Below are 16,942 nucleotides of genomic sequence, written 5' to 3' on the forward strand. Positions count from 1 at the left end.
TTCCTCCTGGTGCAGCGGCCCTGGGTTCCTCCTGGTGCAGGACATGCCCGGCCTCATGGGGCCAGAGTGAGAAGGCAGCTCCTGGATGATGAAGGCATTGATGTCATTGACTGGCCCTCTGTTCTCCTAAATCCAATTAAGCACATGTCTGACATTATGTATCGGTGCATCCGACGCATCCAAGTACCGACAGCCGCTCACTGATGCCCTGATCCAGGTCTGGGAGGAGATTCCCCAGGACAGCATCTGCCGACTCATCAGGAGCCTTCCCAGATGTTGTGGGGACTGCATACAGGCCTGCCGGGGCCAGACACGCTGCTGAGTCACACTATGAGTCGCCGTGATAAAATTCACGCATGTCTAACATTACACTTACTCACTCACAGGACGTCTGTTCAACGTCGGCAAAGACGTCGAAAACATGTCTGGATCTGTTTTTACTAACTGGGTTGGACCAGTCACATCCGGCCACATGAGGACACATGAGGACACATGAGGCCCCTCCCAGTACCTCCCAGGCAGTTTATAACAGTAACTGGTGTCTGCCTTCACAATCTTTCTTGTGCTTGGCAGGTCACTTGGTTTTGAGAGAGGAATAATTATGGCATTTTCAAAAGACAAATTTACCAAAGATCCTCTGGGTTACCTTGATAATTGCAGAGTTAAAGACATGGAAGAGTTGGCTACATTTTATGGACTCAAGTTTCCCAAGTCAGGCAAAAAAGATGAAAAAAAGAAAAAGTTCATTAATGACTTAATCTTAAAAGCGGTGAACCCACCAGCTGCAGTGGCTGCTGCTGCTGCTGCTGATGATGATGCTGCTGCTGCTGCTGCTGCTGCTGCTGCATCTCCACCTGCAGCGGTCGCTGATGCTCAAGCGGCGGCGGTCGCTGGCGTGAACCCTGGTTATGCAGGTATGTCTGATGAAGGTCTCCGCATAATCCTCGATATAAAGAAGGAGGAAACCAGACAGAAAGAGCTGGAAGTGGAAGCTCTGTGTCGCAGTACCGAGCTTCTTCGAATTGCAAAAGGTTCACCCACTGCATCTCCAGCTGCATCTCCAGCTGCATCTCCACCTGCATCTCCAGCTGCACCTCCAGCTGCATCTCCAGCTGCATCTCCACCTGCATCTCCAGCTGCACCTCCAGCTGCATCTCCAGCTGCATCTCCAGCTGCATCTTCACCTGCATCTCCACCTGCGGCGGCTGGAGACACACAGCGTTAGTTCCACCTTTCCGTGAGTTGACTCTAATAGCTGCAGCTTTAAACTGCCCCTAAACTGTATTTCAGACACAAGTATGATCTTGTCGGCAAAAAGTTAGAGATATTGATAAAACTGCCAACCAGAAGTTAGTTGATGAATGGTTTGTTGAGGGCGCCTATCTCTGCTGCTGCTGCTGCTTTATTATAACCAACACTTACACTAAGTCGCTGCTCTCAGTGTTGCAGATGTGCCAGTTGTGGGTGTGATTCAGATTTAACTCAGTAGATGCTCTTTAAAACCTTTTACGTCTCGGGGCTTTCTCTGTTGACTGATGAGGGTCGTTAGACTCTAGTAGCTGATCAGTCAGCTGCTTTGAAACAAAACTTTGAGTGAGTCTGTTTCTTTGGTGTGTGTGTGTGTGTGTGTGTGTGTGTGTGTGTGTGTGTGTGTGTGTGTGTGTGTGTGTGTGTGTGTGATAACCATAGAACCCTCTGGCAAAAATGTACACGCACAAAAAAACTGCTATAAAATCCTCATACATCAATATTTTTTTCTGCTTTTTTTTCATAAATCTCTTAAACAACTTCAAACTTATTCAAAACTACCAAACATTCAATCATTTTCAGGATAAATGCCAGTGTACATATTTGAATTATTTCATTTCAAAAAACACAAAAACGTGATGATTTTCCATGTAATAAATAGTAGGGAGATGGGCTCTGGTGGTGATTAGAGTCTTGGAAATGTCAAAGATTAGCAGCAACATTGATTAGATTGCATTAGTATTTTGTATGTAGTGTCAGATACTCACTGCCATTACAGTATAAAACCGTGCATTACCTAATGTCAGCGTTTCATTTTGAAGAAAAGCAGTGATATTTGACATTTTTACTGTTTTCCACCAGATTCAACCATGTTCCCATTGTAGGCCGAGGCATGAAATCCTTGTATTCTTGTCCAGTTGTCAGTGTTGGGAAGCTACTTTGCAAGCGTAACTTGTAAAACTACATGTAGTTCAGCCTGGCAGTAGTTTGAACAAAGTACATTTCTACCCCTGGAGAAATGTACTTTGTAAAACTACTGCTAAAAAAAGTAGCTTTAGCAACTACTTATACTCATTATACTCATTTAACTCAGCGTTAAATAAATCAACATATGGTGTATATGAAACAAAATATAATAGGCTACAAAAAACTTCACATGCAGAAATATGCCTCAACTCAAGATTTATTTTTTAAAGAACCAAAGCTGACATGTTTGGTCAACACCACAGGAGCTTCAGAGGCTCTAACACTTTGGCACCAGAACTAGATGCCAAGTTACAGCAAATTGTAGTTAAGCTATGTAGCTCAACTACATGTAGTTTAAGTCTCCCCAACACTGCCAGTTATATCATGGAGCCGTGTGACTACCAGGGGCCCCAAGAGTGTCTTTGTGTGTGAAATACAGGTGCATAAACACAGTGACAGTTGTTTCTGCTTTGTTGAAACACGAAACACATCCCTCAAAAGATGCCACTCCTGAAATGATCAGTGTGTGCTTACAGATTCACACACACTCTCTCTCACACACACACACACACACACACACACACACACACACACACACACACACACACACACACACACCTGCGGCAGGTTGGCAGAAAAGCCCTGGTCTCCACGCTACCTGCTGCCAGATGATTTCGTCAGGTCAGCGTGGTGTATGGCTCCTGCTAAGTCGCTTCACGAAGCCTCTTGTCAGTGTTTTCGTGTTTTCTCTTTGAGATCTTATTGTCGTGTGTTCTACCTCCAGCGATCACCTGCTACCAGTGGCTACGCACCCCGCAACCCAGCTCAGCACCTCTGCAGTCAACACCCTCGCCCTGAGCTTACCTGAGCCTCCACGAGCCACCAGTATAACTACCCACCGGTGCCACTGCGAGCAACCTCTCCTCCAACACCTCTCTCCTCTCCGACGGAGTCTCCAGCCAGAGCTTCTCTCCACCTTCACCTGCATATTTCTTGTGTAAATCTCCACTCCTGCCTCGTTGTCCACTTTCAGGTCCTACCAAGCACCACACAGCGTAACATCAAGTTCACAACCTGTGTTTGTGTCAGTCTGAGCTGCTGGTGTGGTGCATTAAAGTGAGGGTATATGAACATGTCAGTGCGTACAGGCACAGGAAAGGGGCTCTGTTATAACTGTGGTCATGTTGTATGGCAGGTGTGTGTCTCTTTCCATCACTGTGACACTATGCATGATGTGTATGGGGTGTGTGTTCTCCTGTCCATGTTAGTGAGGGAGGTCAGTCTGTGTTACTTGGTTTCTTTGGAGGTCCTCAGGTTATGTTCTCTTCCTCCTCAGTATGATTTGTTGTGTTGGTCTCTGCTCGCTGTATTTTTCATCTCCAGTTGGGATTAAACTGAACCGCACTCAGTAATCTGTCTCTGCGTCTGCTTGGGACACTTGTTGTGTCAGGATTTTAATATTCACAATATTAATGAGGTTATAATACAAACACTTTCTCCATCAGTGAATAAACCAGCTGCTCTCAGAGGAAAATAAGGTCCCAGAACACTGTTTGAAGCTAGAAAGGTGGCAGGGTCCGCCACACATAAACACAGTAAACAGTATAAACTGTGTGTTTTTGTCCTTTAAGGTCAGTTTGTTTGTTCAGTTTATTCAGTCATGAACACAAAGAGAGTTTGATTATTTAGTTCTGCTCGTTAATGATAATAAACAGCTGCTGTGTTTGTAGAGTGAAGAAGAAGAAGCCTGTTTGTCCACTTCAGTGATGATACAACACTGAATATCACACTGACGAGTCTGCTGCTGTGTTTTTCCCTCGATGAGCCGGCTGGTTCACTTCAGGTCCAGATAAAACTCACCACACTCTGCAGTGTAACGACTGCAGGACACCACTAGAGGGCAGAGTGGCATCAGAGCACAGAGGACACCTTCAGTCCACAGCAGCAGGAACATCCATTCACACCTGTCCTGAGTGACCACCTGGGATCAGATGTCACTTCCTGCTCCATATTCAAATAAACATCAGTGAGACAAACAGACTCCATGTTTCTACTCAAAGACAGAAAGAAGTTCATGCAGAACATTTGCTGAAATAACAAGAAGGAACAAATAATGAAGAAAAGTAACAACAAATGTATACAAGCATATGAAAAATCATGCGAAAGAAAAAACATGTTTTACATGTTTATAACATTTGTTCTGGAGTGATAATTCTGTGCACTTTGTTTATTTTAGAAAAAGATCCAGACATGACGATGTACGGGGAACAATTGTTTTGTTCCTGTTCTGTTGTTTCTGAACAAAAACCTTCATTATGATAATAAAGTATTTTCTATTTACCTCTAAACTTTCCCCAAACTCTGTCCTGGGTTTTAACTAATTAATAATCCAAAGGAAAAGTCACAAAAACACTTCAAGGTCATGAAAATTCATTCAGATTTAGCAATTTGATGATGCATCCACCTTAATTATTAAAAAGTATCGGTATCAGCGATACTGGCCCTGTATTTACTTGGTATCCAATCGATACCAGATCTTGCAGTATCGCACACCACTAGTCGGAAAGACGTCACATGAGGACACATGAGGACACATGAGGACACATGAGGCCCCTCCCAGCCCCTCCCAGTACCTCCCAGCCCCTCCCAGCCCCCCCCAGTACCTCCCAGGCAGCTTATAACAGTCACTGGTGTCTGCCTTCACAATCTTTCTTCTGGTTGGCAGGTCACTTGGAATCGAGTGTCCCCTGACAAAATCCATAATTGCCCGACAGAAAAACGCAATTAATGAGTTCATCTTAAGAGCGGTGGAGCTGTACACACCAGCTGCAGCGGTCGCTGATGCTCAAGCGGTGGACGCTGGCGTGAACCCTGAACCGGTCTCTGCCGATAATACAGGTACGACCCCGATGAACTAATCAACGTATTATGGGCGCTGGCCTTGTAAGCTCTGTATCGCAGTGTCGAGCATCTTCTAATTGAAACAGGTTCACCCACTGCATCTTCACCTGCATCTTCACCTGCATCTTCACCTGCATCTTCACCTGCATCTTCACCTGCATCTCCACATGCATCAGCTCCAGACACACAGCGTTAGTCCCACCTTTCCTGAGTTGACTCTAATAGCTGCAGCTTTAATCTGCCCCTAAACTGTATTTACGACAAATGATCTTGTCGGCAAAAAGTTAGAGATATTGATAAAACTGCCAACCAGAAGTTAGTTGATGAATGGTTTGTTGAGGGCGCCTATCTCTGCCGCTGCTGCTGCTGCTTTATTATAACCAACACTTACACTAAGTCGCTGCTCTCAGTGTCGCAGATGTGCCAGTTGTGGGTGTGATTCAGATTTAACTCAGTAGATGCTCTTTAAAACCTTTCACGTCTCGGGGCTTTCTCTGTTGACTGATGAGGGTCGTTTCCCATCAGTCAGCTGCTTTGAAACAAATCTTTGAGTGAGTCTGTTTCTTTGGTGTGTGTGTGTGTGTGTGTGTGTGTGTGTGTGTGTGTGACATTATAGGGTGGTGTTTCATTGTTGGGAAAGAGGGCTTGTCAGGACTGTGGTCATGTTGTGTTTCAGGTCGTCAGTATGAAAGTACGATGTGACACTGGGCGTGTGCATGTATGTGGACAGACTTGTTCTATGGTTAAACAACTGGCACCACCAGTGCACAGGGCCAACATGCCTCTCTTCTGGAGGAAACAAGGATGGGTTGCCAGTTTTTGTTAACCCTGTTTTCTTTTCTCTTTTCTCTTTTTGTATCTGTGTTAGTGAGTGAGATTATTCATTGTGACTCGGTGTCTTGATTTCTTCAGGTTGTACGGTGCGTTCAGAAAGCAGTCAGACTTTTATCACATGTTATGATCAAATAGTTCAGATGATCTTTTCCTCATCAATCTGCACAGTGCGCCGTCATGACGAGGTGAAAACAGGATCTTAGACATTTTTGCAAATGTATCATAAAGACTCTGAAATGTCACATTACACAAGTATTCAGACTTTCTGCTGACTCTCTGGCTGAGCTTAAGAGAGCCTGTGTGGACATGAGAGAAACTTCTGTAAGAACAACTGCAGCACCACCAATCTGGGCTTCATGGCAGAGTGTCCAGGTGGAAGCCTCTCCTCTAACGACACAGGAACATCAGACGCTGGAGGACTGGTCAGGGTTCAAGCACTCAGGACCTGAGACTGGGCTACAGGTTCACCTTCCAACGGCACAATGACCCCGAGCACACAGCCGAGACACCGCGGGAGTGGCTCAGGGACAAATCTGTGAGCGACCTCGAACCCAAGCAAACGTCTCCGCTGACAGGTCGTCTCATCCAACCTGACGGCTTCAGAGGATCTGAGGAGAGGAGTGGCAGAAACTCTCCAAACCCACTTCAGCTATGTACTGAGTCACCGGTCTGAATATCTATGTGACAAGCATTGTTTGTGCCAGAGTTGTATGTGCACCCTGCAAAACTGTGAGGTGCTTATTGAATCAAGTTCACAACCTGTGTTTGTGTCAGTCTGAGCTGCTGGTGTGGTGCATTAAAGTGAGGGTATATGAACATGTCAGTGCGTACAGGCACAGGAAAGGGGCTCTGTTATAACTGTGGTCATGTTGTATGGCAGGTGTGTGTCTCTTTCCATCACTGTGACACTATGCATGATGTGTATGGGGTGTGTGTTCTCCTGTCCATGTTAGTGAGGGAGGTCAGTCTGTGTTACTTGGTTTCTTTGGAGGTCCTCAGGTTATGTTCTCTTCCTCCTCAGTATGATTTGTTGTGTTGGTCTCTGCTCGCTGTATTTTTCATCTCCAGTTGGGATTAAACTGAACCGCACTCAGTAATCTGTCTCTGCGTCTGCTTGGGACACTTGTTGTGTCTCGGCCACATCCAGACAGTTGTAGCACTAAAGAACTAGAAAGGTGGCAGGGTCCGCCACATATAAACACAGTAAACAGTATAAACTGTGTTTTTGTCCTTTAAGGTCAGTTTGTTTGTTCAGTTTATTCAGTCATGAACACAAAGAGAGTTTGATTATTTAGTTCTGCTCGTTAACATTTCTTCACCACAGCTACAGACTGCTCCTTTAATATGTAAAGTACGAACAATAAACCAGAACACAGAAGTAGAACTGTGATATAATGACAGTAAACGAGCTGCTGTGTTTGTAGAGTGAAGAAGAAGAAGCCTGTTTGTCCACTTCAGTGATGATACAACACTGAATATCACACTGATGAGTCTGCTGCTGTGTTTTTCCCTCGATGAGCCGGCTGGTTCACTTCAGGTCCAGATAAAACTCAACACACTCTGCAGTGTAACGACTGCAGGACACCAATCCAATCCAACTTTATTTGTTAAGCACTTTAACACAACCAAAGTTGACCAAAGTGCTGTACAGAAGAATAAATAATGAGGCCCAAAATTACATATAAAACACAAAGATAGTTGTGGTGCCAACCATCACTTCCGTCTTTTTATCATTAAATTTTAAAAAGTTATTTGCCATCCAGGCCTTTATGTCGTCGAGACACTTAAGTAACAGCCTGACATCGTATTCATCTTTCTTTTTAAGAGGCACATAAATCTGACTGTCGTCCGCATAACAGTGAAATGAAATGCTGTGCTTCCTAAGTATGGAACCAAGCGGGAGCAACTAGAGAGAGAAGAGGAGAGGGCCAAGAACTGAGCCCTGTGGGACTCCACACGAGAGAGGAGCAGAAGAGGACACAGAGTCACCAAGGCTGACACAGAACGTTCGATCAGCCAAGTACGACCTGAACCACTCCAGTGCTATGCCCCTGATGCCCACCCACTGCTCCAAACGTGAGATCAATATTTCATGGTCCACTGTGTCAAATGCAGCAGTTAAGTCTAAAAGCACAAGGATAACACAGTCACCAGAGTCAGTAGCTAAAAAGATATCATTAAAAACTCTTAAAAGAGCTGATTCAGTGCTGTGCAGGGTTTTAAAACCAGATTGTAAAACCTCTAGAATATTATGTTCTTCCAGGAAGGCCATTACTTGACTGTGCACGATCTTCTCCAGGGTTTTTGAAAGAAAAGGCAGTTTGGAGATAGGCCTGAAATTAGCAAGAACTGCAGAATCTAGACCAGGTTTTTTAATCAGAGGTTGTACTACTGCATGTTTAAAATTTTCAGGGACCACACCTGAGGACAGACTGCTATTAATGACTGCAATAACAGATGGCCCAACAGTGGGAAAAACCTCTTTAAATAGTCGAGGAGGGACAGCATCATTTGGGGAACCTGAGGGCTTCAAGTGACCAACAATCTCCTGTAAAAAGGAAAGAGTCACAGGCTCAAACTGGTCCAAGACAACAGAGCAGGGGACAGAGATTCAAGATTCAAGATTCAAGATTCAAGATTGCCTTTACTGTCATTGGACATTAACATGTCAATGAAATTTTCATTGCAACCCCCGTGTAATAAGATAATAAAATAGTAAAATAAGAAAGAGCATGCAACAACAAAAAAAATAGAATATGTATAAATATAATAAAAGAGTATGTACATAGGAACTGTATGTGTATATACATATGTTTGTATATATATATATACATTTGGTGCGGTTGGGTGGTAATATATACACTAAGGTGCAGTTAAATAGTCTGTTGGACAAAGTGCAGTGTGCAGCAGCTTATTTCCTGCAGTGCAGGGGGTGATAGCTTTGACAGCTCTGGGGAAGAAGCTGTCCCTCAGTCTATTGGTGGTGGTGCGGATGTTCCTGTACCGCTTTCCTGATGGAAGCGGTACAAACAGTCTGTGGCCCGGGTGGCTGGGGTCCGTGGCGATGGCTCTTGCCCTCTTCTTGACTCGGCCTGCATATATAGAGTCCAAGACAGGGAGGGGGCAGCCCACGATGCCCTGTGCAGTTTTAACCACCCGTGCCAGTTGTTTCCTCTCCTGTGCCGTGCAGCTGCCATACCACACTGTCACACTGTGGCAGAGGATGCTTTCAATTGTCGCTCTGTAGAAGTTCACGAGCAACCGAGAGGAGAGTCCAGCCTGTTTCAGTTTCCTGAGGAAGAAGAGCCTTTGTTGGGCCTTCTTCACCAGGCGGCAGGTGTTCATGGACCAGGAGAGGTCAGATGTGATGTGGAGGCCCAGGAACTTGATGTTGTCCACACGCTCCACCACTTCTCCGTCCATGAGGAGGGGGGCGTGATCAGTCTTCCTGGACCTCCTGAAGTCCACAATGACCTCCTTGGTCTTCCCTGTGTTCAGCACCAGGTTGTTGGCTGAACACCACTGTGTGAGCTGGTGTGTCTCCTCTCTGTAGTGGGTCTCGTTGTTCTCTGAGATGAGGCCCACTACTGTAGTGTCGTCCGCGAACTTCACGACTGTGTTGGTGGGGTGGATGGCAGCACAGTCGTGAGTGAACAGGGTGAAGAGGGCTGGGCTGAGCACACACCCCTGTGGCGTGCCCATGCTGAGGACCAGAGGGGATGATGTTTTGTTCCCTATTCTCACCACCTGCGGCCTGTTGGTGAGGAAGTCTCTGATCCAGTGGCACAGTGACGCAGGCAGACCCACGGCGTGTAGCTTCAGCGCCAGCTTGTCTGGGATGACGGTGTTGAAAGCTGAGCTAAAGTCCACAAACAGCATCCTGACGTAGGTGTCGGGCTGCTGCAGGTGGGTCAGGGCCGTGTGCAGGGTGATGGAGACAGCATCCTCTGTGGACCGATTCCCTCTGTAGGCGAACTGAAGGCTGTCTAGGTCCGTGGGGATGAGGCCTCTGATGTGCCTGAGAAGAATCCGCTCAAAGCACTTCATGATTACAGGGGTCAGAGCAACAGGCCTGTAATCATTGAGGCAGGTGGGGGATGTCTTCTTCGGTACCGGTATGATGGTGGAGGACTTGAGACACTCAGGAACCATGGACAGCTGCAGGGACAGGTTGAAGATGTCCAGGAACACTCCTGCCAGCTTGTCGGCACATGTTCTCAGAGTCCGACCTGACACCTTGTCCGGTCCCGCAGCTTTGCGGGTGTTGATCCTCCTCAGGGTGGATGACACCTGGTGCTGCTGCAGGACGAGGGGCTGGTGCTGCTCCTCCAGCCGGCATAGGTGTATAGCTTCTCTGCTGCCTGGTGTGTCGAAGCGAGCAAAGAAGCTGTTTAAGGTGTCAGGCAGGGTGGAGTCGTGACTGACGAGCTGAGTGTTGGGCTTATAGTCCGTCATGGTTCTGATGCCTTTCCACATGCTCCGGGGGTTGTTGTTGTTGAAGTGATCTTCAACTTTGTCCTTATACCGGAGCTTGGCCTGTTTGATTCCTTTCTTCAGTTCTGCTCGGGCCCTGCTGTAAGCCAGCCTGTCTCCGGATCTGTAGGCAGTATCACGGGCTTTCAGCAGGGACCTCACTGTGCTGTCCAGCCATGGTTTCTGGTTAGGAAACACAGTGATGGTCTTGACTGGGAGGACAGCGTCAGTGCAGAACTGAACATAGGCCAGTACAGATGATGTATACTCCTCCAGGTCTGCCTCTTCGCTGAACACAGACCAGTCTGTGTGCTCAAAGCAGTCCTGGAGTGCAGAGGAGGCCTCCTCAGTCCAAACCTGTACTGACCTGGTGGTCAGATTGAGGGGTCATAAGCCGAAGGTGCGATAATGGCCCTAATAGAGGAAACCTTATCAATAAAAAAATGAAGGAAATTTTCACACACAGCAGGGGAGGCCTCTATACAGACAGTCTGCGGGGCATTAAGAACTGAGTTAATAGTGTTAAACAAAACACAAGGCTTGTGACAGTTTGACAGGATAATATCAGAGAAGTGTTTTCTTTTAGCATCTTTTACAGTTTCCTGATAATGATCATACACCAGTAGAGAGTCAACATCCAGAGCAAGAAACGAAACGAACAGCATAAACACACACAGCACTGGTAGTGACAGACGGCAGGCCACACACACTGGCGCCATCTTGTTCCCTCACCTTAGAGACGTGCAAGATCACTAGAGGGCAGAGTGGCATCAGAGCACAGAGGACACCTTCAGTCCACAGCAGCATGAGGACACATGAGGACAGATGAGTCCCCTCCCAGGCAGCTTATAACAGTCACTGGTGTCTGCCTTCACAAATCTTTCTTCTGGTTGGCAGGTCACTTGGTTTTACAGAGGAATAATTATGCCTTTTTCAGCAGCCACATTTCTCGCCGATCCTAAGGGTCAAATGGATACTTTCAGAAATAATGAGATGGACGAAATGGCTGAATATTTTCGAATCGAGTGTCCCCTGACAAAATCCATAATTGCCCGACAGAAAAACGCAATTAATGAGTTCATCTTAAGAGCGGTGGAGCTGTACACACCAGCTGCAGCGGTCGCTGATGCTCAAGCGGTGGACGCTGGCTGTCATACCGCGGTGAGGTTTGTCTTGTCTTGGGTTTTTTGTCTCGTAACTTCCTGTTTTATTTTGAAATCTAACTCTCCTCTCGTTTCAGGTCACTTGCCCTTCCTCATGTGTCACCGGACTGATTGTCTCACCTGATCCCTGATTGTTTCCACCTGTTCCCCATTACCCTCATGTGCTTATAGTCTGCGTCTTCCCTTTGTCTTGTGCCAAAGTGTTTCGTCCTGGTCTGTGCACCCAAGCCCTTTACCACAGTCATAGTCAGTTTTGCCAAGAGTGTTGATTCGCCACATAAGTTGTTTTCTGTTTCCTGCCACGGGAGAAGTGTAGCAAAAGTCACGTGTAAAAAGACAGCCAATCGAGAGCTCCTGCCTGAGTTGTAACTGATGACAGACATTTACAGATCTATATACGCATTTACAGACTACAGAATACAGACATGCGGATTTTTTTACACACACACAGATCTGAACACGCACACACAGATCTGAACACGCACACACAGATCTGATTACACACACACAAATGATAAAGCACGCACACAAAAATCTGACTACACACACACAGATTGAGATACGCATCTGCAAATAGTTTTGCAACAATTATAGCTCCATATTCTGGTTCCCTTGGACCTACCCACAGACCTCGACTCACTCATCGCACTCACAATCCGGACGGATAACCGAACCCGCCAACTCAGGCAGCAACGCATCACGAGACCCACAACGATGGAGAGACCCCTACGCACTCAAGCTCCAGGATGGTCAACCAACCGTCGATCACCACCAGAGCAGCGTCATTATTCCCCTCCAGAAGGAGAGGGAGAGCCCGACTAACACCCGAGGAGCGACAGAGACGTCTACAGGAGGGCCGCTGCTTCTACTGCGGTGAACCCGGTCATCTCGTCGCCTACTGCACTGCCAAAAGGACTATGGTGGTGAGTGAATTCAAGGTTTCAGGCATCACCTCACGTACTCTCACAACAGTCCAGGTAAAGCATCACACCACTACTGAACTCAAGGCGCTCATAGACTTGGGGGCTGATGAAAGCTTGATAGACTGGGAACTAGCAGAACAGCTGGGCCTTAACACAGAACTTTTAGCTAAGCCCATCAGAGCTAAAGCCCTTAATGGACAGGAACTTTTCACGATCACACATATCACAGCACCTCTCAAATTGTGCATTAACAATCACCAGGAGAACATTCGCTTTTATGTATTCAAGTCACCTTCCCGGACTCTAATTTTGGGACAGCCATGGTTACATCGTCACAATCCCCATATAAATTGGAGAACAAGAGAGATCCTGGGCTGGGGAGGGGACTGTGTGAGCGACTGTCTGAAGCTCTCGGTGCGGGAGGAGGAAGTCACAGGTATTAATTTGGTTTCTGTTAATCCAGCCACAGATCCCAATTACCCGGACCTGAGCTCCGTGCCTTCCTACTACCACCACCTCAAAGAGGTTTTTAAAAAAGCCAAAGCCCTATCACTCCCTCCTCACCGACCCTATGATTGTGCCATTGAGCTGATTCCAGGCTCCACCATTCCCAAAGGCCGCCTGTACGCGGTTTCTGGGCCAGAGAGGAAGGCCATGCGGGAGTACATTGAGACCTACCTGAAAGCAGGGCTGATTCGCCCCTCATCATCACCAGCCGGAGCCGGTTTCTTCTTTGTGGGCAAGAAGGATGGCTCCCTAAGACCCTGCATTGACTACAGCCCACTCAACGACATACCTATAAAGAACCGCAACCCACTTCCTCTCATGTCATCTGTGTTCAGCTCCAACAGGCCAAGGTCTTCACCAAGTTGGATCTTCGCAACGCCTATCACTTGGTGCGGATAAGAGAAGTTGACAAGTGGAAGACCGGGTTTAATACCCCTAGTGGACACTATGAGTACAAAGTCATGCCGTTTGGTCTCACAAATGCTCCTGCCGTATTCCAGGCCATGATTAATGATGTGCTAAGAGACTTTCTCGACCACTTTGTGTATGTTTATTTGGACGATATACTGATCTACTCCCCTGACCTGACTAAACACCAAGACCATGTAACTCAGGTATTGAAAAGACTGCTAGAAAACAAACTATGTCAAAGCAGAAAAGAGTGAATTCCATGCCGACACTGTCTCCTTCCTGGGCTTCATCGTAGCTCCTGGAAGAGTGCAGATGGACCCGGCTAAAATTAGCGCTGTGGTCGAGTGGCCCACACCTGATAGCCGCAAAAAGGTTCAGCAGTTCCTTGGGTTTGCTAACTTTTACAGGCGGTTCATCAGAGGCTTTAGCGCAATAGCTGCTCCTCTCCATGCTCTTACCTCCACACAGGTGCAGTTCCACTGGTCTCCAGAAGCGGATGCTGCCTTTTGGATCCTCAAGCAATGCTTTACCTCGGCCCCCATCCTCACCCTGCCAGACCCTCGACGACAGTTCGTGGTCGAGGTGGACGCCTCCAACGAAGGGGTCGGGGCCATCCTCTCACAGCGGTCAGAGCAGGATGGTAAAATGCACCCTTGTGCCTTCCTATCACGGCGGCTATCCAAGGCGGAGCGGAACTACGACGTTGGTAACCGGGAGTTGCTGGCGGTCAAACTCGCTCTGGAGGAGTGGAGACACTGGCTGACCATCCATTCATTGTCTGGACCGATCATAAGAATCTAGAATACATCAAGAAAGCCAAAAGACTCAATTCTCGCCAGGCCAGGTGGGCGCTATTTTTTAACCAAATCTCTTTTTCTCTCTCCTACAGGCCGGGGTCCCGAAACGTCAAGCCAGACGCACTGTCTCGTCTCTTCGACCCCGAACCTGTTGCCAAGGACTCAGAAACGATCCTCCCACCTACCTGTGTGGTTGGAGCACTGACCTGGCAGATAGAAAAGGAGGTTAAGCAGGCTAATGGTGAGGCTCCATCACCTAGTGGGTGCCCAGAGAATCGTTTGTTTGTCCCGGTTGATTTGCGCCCACAGGTGATCCACTGGGCCCACACCTCACTGTTTTCCTGCCATCCGGGAGTTCGAAGAACAATGTTCGCTATCTCCCGGAGGTTCTGGTGGCCCTCCATGGAGCCGGAGGTCCGGGAGTACGTAGAGGCATGTTCGGTCTGCGCCCGAAACAAGACATCCTCCGGGTCACGCATGGGTCTCCTGCAGCCACTTCCCATCCCCTCCAGACCGTGGTCCGACATCTCGGTGGACTTCGTCACGGGGCTTCCGGTCTCCCAAGGTAACACCACTGTTCTCACAGTGGTGGACAGATTTTCCAAGATGGCTAGATTCATTGCTCTGCCAAAGCTGCCCTCCGCCAAAGAAACGGCGGAGATCATGATGACCAATGTTTTTAAGGTTCACGGATTTCCCAAAGACATTGTCTCAGACCGGGGGCCCCAGTTCGTCTCCCGGTTCTGGAGGGAGTTCTGCCGGCTCATCGGAGCGAAGGCCAGCCTGACTTCGGGTTACCACCCAGAGGCCAACGGCCAGACCGAACGCCTCAACCAGCAACTGGAAACCGGCCTCCGGTGTCTGGTCTCTCAGAATCCCTCGACATGGAGCAAACACCTGGTCTGGGTCGAGTATGCCCACAACCTACTGCCCACCTCAGCCACAGGTATTTCACCGTTCAAGTGTGTGTTTGGTTACCAGCCTCCTGTTTTCGCAGACAACAAGCTGGAGGTGTCTGTCCCCTCCACCCATGCCATGGTTCGCCGCTGCCACCGCATCTGGGCAGCTGCCACGCAGGTATTGATTCGTTAAGGTGACCGGGTCAAGAAAACTGCGGACCGCAAGAGACGGCCCGCCCCCGCCTACCAGCCAGAACAAAGAGTATGGCTCTCCGCCAAGGACCTACACCTCAAAGTTCCTTCCAAGAAGCTGGCACCGCGGTTTGTCGGTCCGTTTCCCATCACCAAGCTCATCGGTCCTGCAGCAGTTCGCCTTCGCCTGCCCCGATCCCTCCGTGTTCACCCGACCTTCCACGTAAGCCGGGTCAAGCCCGCCAAGGAGAGTCCGATGGTCCCAGCCGCTGCCCCTCCGCCGCCCCCAGAAGTGATAGACGGCGGTCTGGTGTACAAGGTTAAGCAGTTGCTGGCGGTTCGTAACCGGGGCCGAGGTAAACAATATTTGGTGGACTGGGTAGGATATGGTCCTGAGGAGAGGCAGTGGGTGCCCCCTCGCTACATTGTAGACCCTACGCTCATCACGGACTTCCACAGGGACCACCCTGACCAGCCTGGGCCGTCAAGAGTCGGCCCTAGAGGGGGGGGGGGTACTGTCACACCGCGGTGAGGTTTGTCTTGTCTTGGGTTTTTTGTCTCGTAACTTCCTGTTTTATTTTGAAATCTAACTCTCCTCTCGTTTCAGGTCACTTGCCCTTCCTCATGTGTCACCGGACTGATTGTCTCACCTGATCCCTGATTGTTTCCACCTGTTCCCCATTACCCTCATGTGCTTATAGTCTGCGTCTTCCCTTTGTCTTGTGCCAAAGTGTTTCGTCCTGGTCCGTGCACCCAAGCCCTTTACCACAGTCATAGTCAGTTTTGCCAAGAGTGTTGATTCGGCACGTAAGTTGTTTTCTGTTTCCTCCTTTGAGAGTGATTTTCGTTTGTTAAAGTTTTCAAGTTTAGTGTCTGTTTTGTATTGTTTTGTAAACTGTTTTCTGTCCTCCCTTTTGGAGTGATTTTGTGTTTAGATAGTATTAGATAGTTGTAGAGCCTCCTGTTTAGGTGAGCCTTTTTCTTTTGTCCTGTTTATCAGTAGTTTTTGTTTTCCTCCTTGAGGAGCGTTTTGATTTTTAGTCTAGTTTTGGTTTTTCCTCCTTCGGGAGCGATTTATGTTTTAGGGTTTTTCCTGATTCTAGTGTGTTTTTTTTGTCTCTCCTTTTTGGAGATTTCCCTTATTAGGAAGTTTTCTTCCGTGAGTCATCTTGCCAGGCCTTAGTCTAGTTAAGTGAGTTTTTCATAGACCAATTGTTTGTCACTCCTCAAAGAAGGATCTGAAATCAATAAAGTGTGCTTGTACGTGATATCCCCTGCATCTGAGTCCTCATTTTAGTCCAGGCCTGACAGGCGTGAACCCTGAACCGGTCTCTGCTGATAATACAGGTACGACCGATGAGTCCGATGAACTAATCAACGTATTATGGGCGCTGGCCTTGTAAGCTCTGTATCGCAGTATTGTGCATCTTCTAATTGAAAGAGGTTCACCCACCTACATCTTCACCTGCATCTCCACATGCATCAGCTACAGACGCACAACGTTAGTCCCACCTTTCCTGAGTTGACTCTAATAGCTGCCGCTTTAAACTGCCCCTAAACTGTATTTACGACAAATGATCTTGTCGGCAAAAAGTTAGAGATATTGATAAAACTGCCAACCAGAAGTT

At 47.8% G+C, this 16,942-nt stretch overlaps 1 long non-coding RNA gene across 1 annotated transcript; it reads left to right on the forward strand.

Annotated features, from left to right (window-relative positions):
- Positions 1-552: 552 nt before the first annotated feature.
- LOC141011762 (uncharacterized) lies at positions 553-3,626 on the forward strand. Its single transcript, XR_012180359.1, has 2 exons — positions 553-1,237; positions 2,999-3,626. It is a non-coding gene; the product is annotated as an uncharacterized lncRNA (long non-coding RNA).
- The last annotated feature ends 13,316 nt before the right edge of the window (positions 3,627-16,942 follow it).

This window comes from Pagrus major, chromosome 17, assembly GCF_040436345.1.
Source record: "Pagrus major chromosome 17, Pma_NU_1.0".
NCBI classification, from domain to species: domain Eukaryota; kingdom Metazoa; phylum Chordata; class Actinopteri; order Spariformes; family Sparidae; genus Pagrus; species Pagrus major.